Source organism: Macaca mulatta, chromosome 6 (genome assembly GCF_049350105.2).
Source record: "Macaca mulatta isolate MMU2019108-1 chromosome 6, T2T-MMU8v2.0, whole genome shotgun sequence".
Classification (NCBI taxonomy): domain Eukaryota; kingdom Metazoa; phylum Chordata; class Mammalia; order Primates; family Cercopithecidae; genus Macaca; species Macaca mulatta.
Window position 1 is genome coordinate 20,018,257 of NC_133411.1, and position 10,299 is coordinate 20,028,555.

The 10,299-nt window shown below is 43.5% G+C and overlaps 1 pseudogene; it reads right to left on the minus strand.

Annotated features, from left to right (window-relative positions):
- Positions 1-646: 646 nt before the first annotated feature.
- On the minus strand, positions 647-1,813 carry LOC144341264 (uncharacterized; annotated as a pseudogene).
- Positions 1,814-10,299: the final 8,486 nt, after the last annotated feature.

Here is a 10,299-nt window from a genome sequence, read left to right on the forward strand (position 1 = left end):
TTTATGTAGTCTTGAGAGTGCTAATCATTTGTAGGGACTGGGTGTGCTAGGGATTTGAATGACCCCTGCTTTAGCTAATATGTCCCTCCCTAGTAAAGAAGTATGGCTCTCAGGCATAATAAGAAAAGCATGTGAGAAAAATAAGGTTCCCCAGTCACAACTTAGGGGGTGGGAGAAATACCTAGTGACTGGCTATCCTAGGACCCCTTTTATGGTGACAGACCTGGAGGATATTTGTTGGGGACAGAAGAGTAAAACTGAGAAGACTGCAGCAGTGTCCAGAAGGAAGTTAGTTTCCTGGCCCTCAATGGTGACACTTACTGGGGCTCTGTAAGGGTGATGGCATGGGCTGGTGCCTACCGGGGGCACCCTCAGTCCTGTGGTTGGATCATCTGGTTAGTGGCCTCTGGCCTAGAAGACTTTCACCCTCGGGGGCAGTATGCCTTCCAGTGATCCTCCTGGCACAAGGGACATGGACGAGGGGGCAGCTTACTTTTTTGGGACAGTCCTTTTTGAAGGGCCCCTGTAAGTTGCACTGATAACAAGCCCTGTTAGGCGGGTTTCCTGCCTAGCCCTTCTTTCTTTCTAAGCCACCGATGTTCATCTGCCTGAGGGCCATGACTAACACAGCCGCCTTTTTCTTGTCTCATCTGCCTCCTTCAGCCTGCTCCTCCTGATCCCTTTTATAAAACACGGAAGTTGCCAAATTCAATAGAGTTTCCAAATTTTGCTCAGGGCCCAGGGCAGTCTTTCGAAGTTTTTTTCTAGTGTCTGCAGCTGACCGAGTGATAAATTAGTTGGCCTTCATAGAGTCAGGTGACAAGGAAGTATGCTTTTTTAATGCCTTCCTTAGCCTCTCTAAAAATGCCTTAGGGTTTCCTTCCTTTCCCCACATTATAGTGGACATCATTGAGTAATTCATTGGCTTTGTTCTGGTCTTTTTTAATCTCTCTAGTATACAAGTCAGTAAATGCCTGCGACTCAAGTCTCCGTGCTCTGAATTGAGGCCCCAGAGGGGATCCACACTGGGAACCACCTGTTGGCCTGTGGGGAATTGTTCCCTTGCTTCTGGTATCATTTTATCATTTACCTGGCTTAGGTACCAGAGATCCCCAAACTCCCGGGGCGCAGCTAAGGCAGCCTGTCTTTCATTGGGAGTTAATGTTCAACCTAACAACAACATTATATCTCTCCAAGCTAAATTAAAAGATTGTCCTAATCACTGTAGGATGTCCATGTATCCATTAGGATTATCTGAGAATTTTCCTAGGTCCAGTTTGATCTGTTTTAAGTCTGAGAGAGAAAAGGGGACATGTACTCACACTGGGCCAAAGTCTCCTTCTCCTGCTCCCATGGCTTGGAGGGGGAACAATTGGCGCCTTTTGGTTCCTTGACTATCTTTTTGTCTGGTTCCTTCTGCGCTGTTAGGGCCAAAGGAGAGTCCTTACTAGTGGGAGGGGGAGCCACGGGGAGACCTGGGTATGGGGGTAGGCTTTGAGGGCCCCTGGTAGGATGTAAATTACATTTTTTTACATAATTGTGGGTTATACATTAATGAGAAAAAAACCGGTACATATGGCACTTCACTCCATTTGCCCTCTCCTTTACAAAAGAAATCTAGCTGTAGGATGGTATTATAGTTTATATTTCCCTTGGGTGGCCATGTCTCTCCTCCAGGAAGAGGATATTGTGGCCAGACAGTGCTGCAGAAAAATATAAGTTGCTTCTTCTTCAGTGTTTGAGGGTCAAATTGGTCCCAGTTATCGAGAATACACCTTAGGGATGGCTTTGCTTTTGAGGAAATGTCTCCCATCTGAAAGAACATAGGAGTGCCTGCACCCCTAGGCATCCCCTAGTGAGCATTAGCCCTAGTGCATCACCTAGGGTTCTAGTGTCCTTTTCTTTCCAGGGTGCCCAATCACCCAAGGAACTCTGCTTATCAGATTTAATTGCACTTACCAACATAGCAGTTTTGCCCACACTCATTTCCCGTCCATTTTAGCCACAAAAAAAGGGGCCTGGGGCTGCTGGATTTTAGTGGCTCCTTAGCAGCTTGTCCACAATTGCCTTTGCATCTGCGAGTGGGTCTTAGGTTCGGGGTGTATTTTGAGTTCAGAGATTAGGCACCAGTTAGCATATTTCTGGGCTTGGAGCTGTCCCAGCAAGATAAATTCCTTGAAAATGGCACTGGAGCACAACAGTTTTAGCATAGGTAGCGGCAAATTGGAGGACCAAGGTTGGAACAGTGCTTTCTGTACCCAAATTTTCTGTCCCCATTTGTCCTCATAAGAATATTCATTGACCTTTGGACTTGGATCGGGGGACCTATTGTCTATTATATTGTTTTTGGCCCATATGTCTGACTGCTTCGAGTGGAGAAGTCCTACAGTTCTAATCACTGATCCCAGACAGGAAAGGTGGTAAAGTAGCCTCTACAATCTGGAATAAGTTTAGAGCAAAAAAAGGAAAAACATCCTATGCCTTCTATCAGCCTTTGACATGCCTTTTGATGTCCCAGATAGTGCCCAGGGTACAGGTTATGAGGGACATGTCCTGTATAAGTATATTGATACCGATTTGCATAAGAATAAGCCTGGGGGCACCATGGGCAAGGGTCTTTGGATCGCCTCCCCACTCGACTTAGCTCTTAGCCAAAAGATTCTTAGATTCAGGAGTAGGAAAGATCCTAGAAGATAGGGCCTTAAGAAAGCCTTCTCTGAGGATGTTAGGACCCAGGAGGCATGGGTCAGAAAAGGCAGGGAACACACACATGGGTGGCTGCAGAGTAGAGGCTTCTCACTGTGCCATGATCTCCACTGGGTCAGTGCTGAGATTTCAGGAAGACAGTTTTCCACCTGTTACCAGCCCTTGGTTTTTCCCAGGAAAGGTAGAAACAGTTGGAACTGGCTCCAGGCAAACCAACACTCTTAGCCCAGAGGGTTGGGGGTTGTTAGAGAGCCCCTTCCCAGGAAGCCTCACACCCATGTCTTAAGTCCGTGGCCACGCTTGCCACTTTTAAACGCCTGACAGGTGCCTGGTATTTTCCTCCAACTTCTAGTGAGAAGATAGAACAGAGTAGCAAGTGAAAGGGGTCCAATGTTACTCACAGCTTTGGAGAAATCCCAGATGGGCCCCCAGAAATGAGATAAGAAGTCTTCTCTTGATCGAAGGTTTTTTCTTGATGGAAGGGTTCGAGGTCTCACAGGCTTCAAGGAACGGAGCCGTGGACCACAGCAGTGAGTGTTACAGCTCGAGTAGAGAAATGCATGGACCCAAAGAGTGTGCAGTGGCAAGATTTATTAAAGTGAGAGCAAAAACAAAGCAAAAGCCAAAGTAAAGTGAAAGCGGAAGTAAAACTTCCACCCAGTGGAAGGGGACCCAGAAGGGTTGCCCTTTCTAGCTTGGGTGTCTTATATCCCCTTATGACCCCTCCCCTTTTCCTTTTTCTGTCCTATAGAATTAGCTTATTTTCTATCAACTTGTGGGTTGACGAGCCTGATTGGTTAAAAACATCAGACTGCAGCTAGAGCTTAAACTCCGTATATGATTGGTTGAAGTTTCAATCCCTTAGCTTGCAGCTGTGACTCATTTTGGCTTAGGGGAAAGTCCCCTTAGGGAAGTCCCTATTGATCCAGGAAGTCCAGCCAACTTATCCACTTAGTCCCACACTAGTAGTTCCGTCTCTCTAGGGAACCCTGACTAATAGAAATTTTGGTACCAGAAGTGGTTCTAGAGGAGCCTAATATTAAGAATGGTGTTCTTTCATTGGTTTTGGGGTTTCTGGAGTTGGCTGCTTAATATAATTAGACCCCAAAATGCTAAGGACTCTACTTCTAATAGTGTGGAGAATACTGATAGTACTTGGCATGAACTGTTTAGAGAATTATGCAAAATAAATGCATTTGACACTCCTGATTCACTGCTCATAAGAGGCAAGGAGTTTAATGACTATACATAATACCTTTTACTATATGAGGAGAATTAAGGAACATAATGAAGTTGGTTGGTTGCTCCTCAGTTTGCCAGACAAAGTAATGAAAGAAAATGATGAACTCAGAAATTCCAACTCCCGGCTTCAGAAGCAGATACTGAGCCTGAAATCTGCTATGATAGCCCTGACTGAGAGTCTCATATCCTGTAGAGAAAAAGCTGAAATTGTGTAAAAGCAGACACAAGCTTCTATCATGTGAGTGGCTGACCTGCAACAAGAGGTACATGCACAGCCTCGACAGGTGGTTACTGTTAAAGTGAGGGCATTAATTGGAAAAGAATGGGACCCTGCAACTTGGAATGAGGACATGTGAGAGGACCCTGATGAAACTGGGGACACTGTGCTTGTAAACTCTGTTGAGCCTTTTTTTTTTTTTTTTTTGCCAGAAGAAACAGCTTCTTCATCCCTCGTAGTGTCAACATTCCCTCGCAAACCCATTCTGCCATCAGCCTTTCCACCTTTGTCTCAGGAGATAGACCCTGTGCTGCCTGAGGCCACAGTGACAGCCTCCCCTGAGGCAGTTGCCAGGCAAGATAATGTTGATTCTCCTCAGGAGGCATCCCCACACCACTGTTTGCTTCTAGACCTATAATTAGACTAAAGTCCTGATGGGCCCCTGGAGGTGAGGTTGAGTGTGACCGATGAGGAGGTGCACTATAGTCAAAAAGAACTGCTTGAGTTTTCTAATTTCGGTAAACATAAATCTGGAGAACAGGCATGGGAATGAATATTAAGGGTGCAGGATAATGGTGGAAGGAACAGAATTGGATCAGGCTGAATTGATTGATTTGGGCCCACTAAGTAGGGACTCTGCATTTAATGTTGAAGCTTGGGGAGTTAAACAAAGGTTCTAGTAGTTTATTTGCTTGATTAGCTGAAATATGAATTAACAGATGGCCTGCTGTGAGCAAGCTGGAAATGCCTGATCTCCCTTGGTTTAATGTAGAGGAAGGGTTCTAATGGCTTAGAGAGATTGGGATGGTGGACTGGATTAGTCATTTTAGACTTACTCATCCCAGCTGGCAGGGTCCAAAAGATATACCCTTGACTAGTGATTATTTGTGAGGGCATCACTTGCATCTTTGAAGAGCTCTGTAATTGCTCTTCTCTGTATGTCAGATCTAACAGTGGGAACTGCAGTCACTCAACTACAAAACTTAAATACAGTGGGAATAATTGGATCCCAAGGTGGCAGGGGCCAAATGGCAGCACTTAACCATCAAAGGCCAGGTGGGTGTAGCTATCACAATAGACAGCAGAGGTAAAGCAGCTATCAGAATAGTCTGACTCATGTAGAACTTTGGCATTGGCTAATTAATTAAAATGTTCCTAGAACTGAAAATGATAGAAAGCCTACTTAATTTATTCCTACTTAATATATGTAAGCAGAAAACTTCTAGGTCAAATGGACAAAAGAGTAATTTGAACTATAAAACAGAGAATCACAACCCCTCAATCAATTTCCAGACTTGAGCCAGTTTATAAACCCAGAACTTCTTGAATGAAGGGGAGGCCAGGTCCCCTTGAGGAAGGATCCCACTACACTACCAACAATTTATGTTTTTAGTCCTTTTCTCATCCTTCTCCAAGGAGACTTCTGGCCTTTTACCAGGGTAGCTGTGGATTAGGGAAAGGGAAATGATTAGACATTTGAGGACTACTGGACACTGGCTCTGAGCTGAAGTTGTTTCCAGGGAACCCAAAACGTCGTTGTGGTCCTCCAGTTAAAGCAGAGATTTATAAGAGTCAGGTAATTAATGGCGTTTTAGCTCAGATCCAACTTACAGTGGGTCCAGTGGGTCCCCAGATTCATCCCGTGGTCATTTCTCCAGTGCCAGAATGCATAATTGGCATAGACACACTTGGCAGCTGGCAGAAAACCAACACTGGCTCCCTGACTGGAAGGATGAGGGCTATTATGGTGGAAAAGTCCAAATAGAAGCCATTAGGGCTGCCTCTATCTAGCGAAATAGTAAATCAAAAACAATGTTACATCCCTGGAGGGACTGTGGAGGTTAGTGCCACCACAAGAACTTGAAAGATGCAGGAGTGGTAATTCCCACCACATCGCCATCCAACTCTCTCATTTGGCCTGTGCAGAAGACAGATGGATCGTGGAAAATGACAGTGGATTATCGTAAGCTTAACCAAGTGGTGACTCCAATTGCAGTTGCTGTAGATGTGGCTTCATTGCTTGAGCAAATAAACACATCTCCTGGTATCTGGTATGCAGCCACAGACTTGGCAAATGCCTTATTTTCCATTCCTATCCATAAGGCCCACCAGAAGCAATTTGTCTTCAACTGGCAAGGCCAGCAATATACCTTTATTGTCCTACCTCAGAGATATATCAACTTTCCAGCTTTGTGTCATAATCTTATTCGGAGACAGCTTGATCACTTTTTGCTCCCACAAGATATCACACTTGTCCATTACATTGATGACATTATGCTGATTGGATCCAGTGAGCAACAAGTAGCAAACACACTGGACTTAGTGGTGAGACATTCGCATGCCAGAGGATGGGAAATAAATCTGACTAAAATTCAGGCACCTTCTACCTCAGTAAAATCTCTAGGGTGTGGGGCCTGATATTCCTTCTAAGGTGAAGGATAAGTTGCTGCATTCGGCCCATACTATAGCCAAGAAAGAAGCACAATGCCTCGTGGGCCTACTTGGATGTTGGAGGCAACACATTCCTAATTTGTGTGTGTTATTCTGGCCCATTATCAAGTGACCTGAAAGGTTGCCAGTTTTGAGTAGGGTCCAGAACAGGTCTCTGCAATAGGTCCAGGCTGCTGTGCAAGCTGTTCTCCCACTTGGGCCATATGACATAGTAAATTTAATGGTGCTTGAGGTGTCAGTAGCAGATAGGGATGCTATTTGGAGCCTTCAGCTGGCACTCATAGATGAATTAAAGCAGAGACCTCTGGGAATTTTGAGCAAAGCCCTGTCATCTTCTGCAGTTCTCCTTTTGAGAGACAACTCTTGGTCTGTTACTGGGCTTTGGTAGAAACTGAACATTTGACTACGAGTCATCAAGTCACCATGCAACCTGAACTGGGTGTTTTCTGACCTATCCAGCCATAAAGTGGGTCGTGCACAGCATCATTCCATCATCAAATGGAAGGGGTATATGCATGAGTGGACTCAAGCTGGTCCTGAAGGCACAAATCAGTGACTTGAGGAAGTGGCTCAAATGCTCATGGTCTCCACTCCTGCTGCCCTGCCTTCTCTCCCCCATCCTGCACCAATGGCCTCACAGGGAGTTCTCTTTGATCAGTTGACAGAGGAAGAGAAGACTAGGGCCTGGTTCACAGATGGTTCTGCACGATATGCAGGCACCACCCAAAAGTGGACAGCTGCAGCACTACAGCCCCTTTCTAGGGCATCCCTGAAGGATGCAGTGAAGGGAAATCTTCCCAGTGGGCAGAACTTTGATCAGTGCACCTAGTTGTGCACTTTGCATGGAAGGAGAAATGGCCAGATGTGTGATTATATACAAATTCATTGGCTATAGCCAATGGTTTGGATGGATGGTCAGGGACTTGAAAGAAGCATTATTGGAAAATTGGTGACAAAGAAATTTGGGGATGTACATGTAGATGTACCCCTCTGAGGGGTTAAAAACTGAAGATACTTGTATTCCATGAGAGTGTTCACCAATGGGTGACCTCATCAGAGGAGGATTTTAATATTCAAGTTAATAGGATGACCTGTTCTGTGGATACCACTCAGCCTCTTTCCCCAGCCACACTGTCATTGCCTGACAGGCCCATGACCAAAGTGGCTATGGCGGCAGGAATGGAGGTTACACATAGGCTCAGCAACATGGACTTCCACTCACCAAGGCTGTCCTGGTTATGGCCACTGCTGAATGTCCAATTTGCCAGCAGCAGATACCAACACTGATCCCTCGATGTGGCAGCATTCCTCGTGGTGATCAACCAGCTACCTGGTGACAGGTTGACGTCATTGGACTTCCTCCATCATGAAAAGAGCAGAGGTTTGTCTTTACTGGAATAGACACTCTCTCTGGGTGTGGGTTTTCCTATCCTGCACACAATGCTTCTGCCAAGACTACCATCCATGGATTTACAGAATGCTTTATCCACCATGATGGTATTCCACATAGCATTGCCTCCGACCCAGGCACTCACTTCATGGCTAAAGAAGAGTGGCAGTGGGCTCATGCTCATGAAATTCACTAGTTTTATCATGTTCCCCATCATCCTGAAGCAGCTGGATTGATAAAACAATGGAATGACCTTTTGAAGTCACAATTACAACGCCAACTAAGTGACCATACTTTGCAGGGCTGGGGCAAAGTTCTCCAGAAGGCTGCGTATGCTCTGAATTAGTGTCCAATATATGGTACTATTTCTCTCATAGCCAGGATTCATGGGTCCAGGAATCAAGGGGTAGAATTGGAAGAGGAACCACTCATCGTCACCCCTAGTGATCCACTAGCAAAATTTTTGCTTCCTGTTTTCGCGACATTATGTTTTGCTTGCCTAGACATCTTAGTTCCACAGGGAGGAATGTGGCCAGCAGGAGAGACAACAACAATTCCATGAAGCTGGAAGTTAAGATTGCCACCTGGACACTTCGGGCTTCTCTTACCTTTTAGTCAACAGGCTAAGAAGGGAGTTACAGTGTTAGCTGGGGTGATTGACCCAGACTATCCAGATGAAATCAGTCCACTACTCCACAACGGAGATAAAAAAGAGTCTGCATGGAATACAGGAGATTGATTAGGGTGTCTCTTAGTAGTACCATGCCCTGTGATTAAGGTCAATGGGAAACCACAACAGCCTAATCCAGGCAGGAATACAGATGGCCCAGACCCTTCAGAAATGAAGAGACAAAACGAGATGAGTGTATATTCTGCAATGTTAGAGTTAATAATAATAATATAATACTAGTAATAATGTGTTTAAACATAATAATAATTTGGAAGTCAAAGTGAAATGTCTGTTTCAGGAAAGTCGATAGGTTCATCATTATTTCAGCAAATAAATCTTGTGTTTTTAAAAATACTTTCCTTCCATATTTCATTTGTAAGCGTTTTCCCCTTGATGTGATTTATCTTTTCTAAAGTGACTAGATGATTCAAAGCAAAGGAACAATCAAAGCTAACTTTGCTTCAGGCTATTTGCAGTTGATGTCACTTGAGTTTAAACCACAAAGACATTTCAAAAAGAAAACATTTCTATCTCCTAATATGTAACCCAGGAAATACGAAATCATGGCATCCCCAGAGAAACACCTTTCCCTAATGTCAACTTGGCAACTTGAATCTGCTTTTCTGATGAACAAAGAAAAGTATTTGGATATGACAGTTGAGAAACTGTGTATCCTTAAACATTTTACCTTCAATACTGTATAAATGAAGCATCTCTGCTCTTCTAAAGGCCATTAAAGGCTTTCAGCTCTCTCTCAATTGTGTTAGCAAGGGAAAAGTAAGATGCATTGTGACCCTGTATCTGAGACTCATGCCTAGATTCCCTGTTACGTAAAGTAAAAGCCATCCTGAGAATGCTTTCTGTTCTCAACATTTTATGTCTACCTTCTCTGAACAGATAAGCACCACATATAGTCAGCAAGATCAGCAAGTTCACAGCAAAGAAAGTTAACTAAAAACTACTGCCAATACTTAGCAGTAAATATGTAAATCAGTTTACATATTTACATATTTACCAAGTCGCAGTTTCCATTATTATTGGAATGCAACTCTATACAAAAGCACGTATGGAAATTGAAAATATCATGCTTTTTTTTGAAACATCTAATTTGAAGTCTTCAAATAGTCATGCTGGCAATTCTGATCTTTTATAATTTAAAGTATATATTTAATCATTCTATCATTTTCATTACTTTGAATTTTTTAATAACTACCATATGCCTTTGGAAAATGAAGAAAAAGCAAAAAGAAAAAGAAATAAGATAAGATTTGACACTCACTTTCAGGGAACTAAAATACTTCTCAGGATAAGAGCAATGCAAACAAAAGTAAAATAAAGCAGATTGAGGAATTCATTTCTGAAAAAGTTAGGTTAGATGTCTTATATACCTTTGGTGGAACCTGAGAAATAACTAGTTTTTGTTAAGCACACAAAAAATAAGGTGGGCATTCTAGGTAGGAGGAAGAGAACCTACACACTATAAAGGCACAGAGCTATAGAAATAAGCATATTTTTAAGATTTAAGTAACAGTATGTTTGGAGCTAAATTACAAGATAAATTACCCGAAATATGAAATGATTTATGGTCCACAACTGCTTTGCTAATAACAGTGACTGATAATG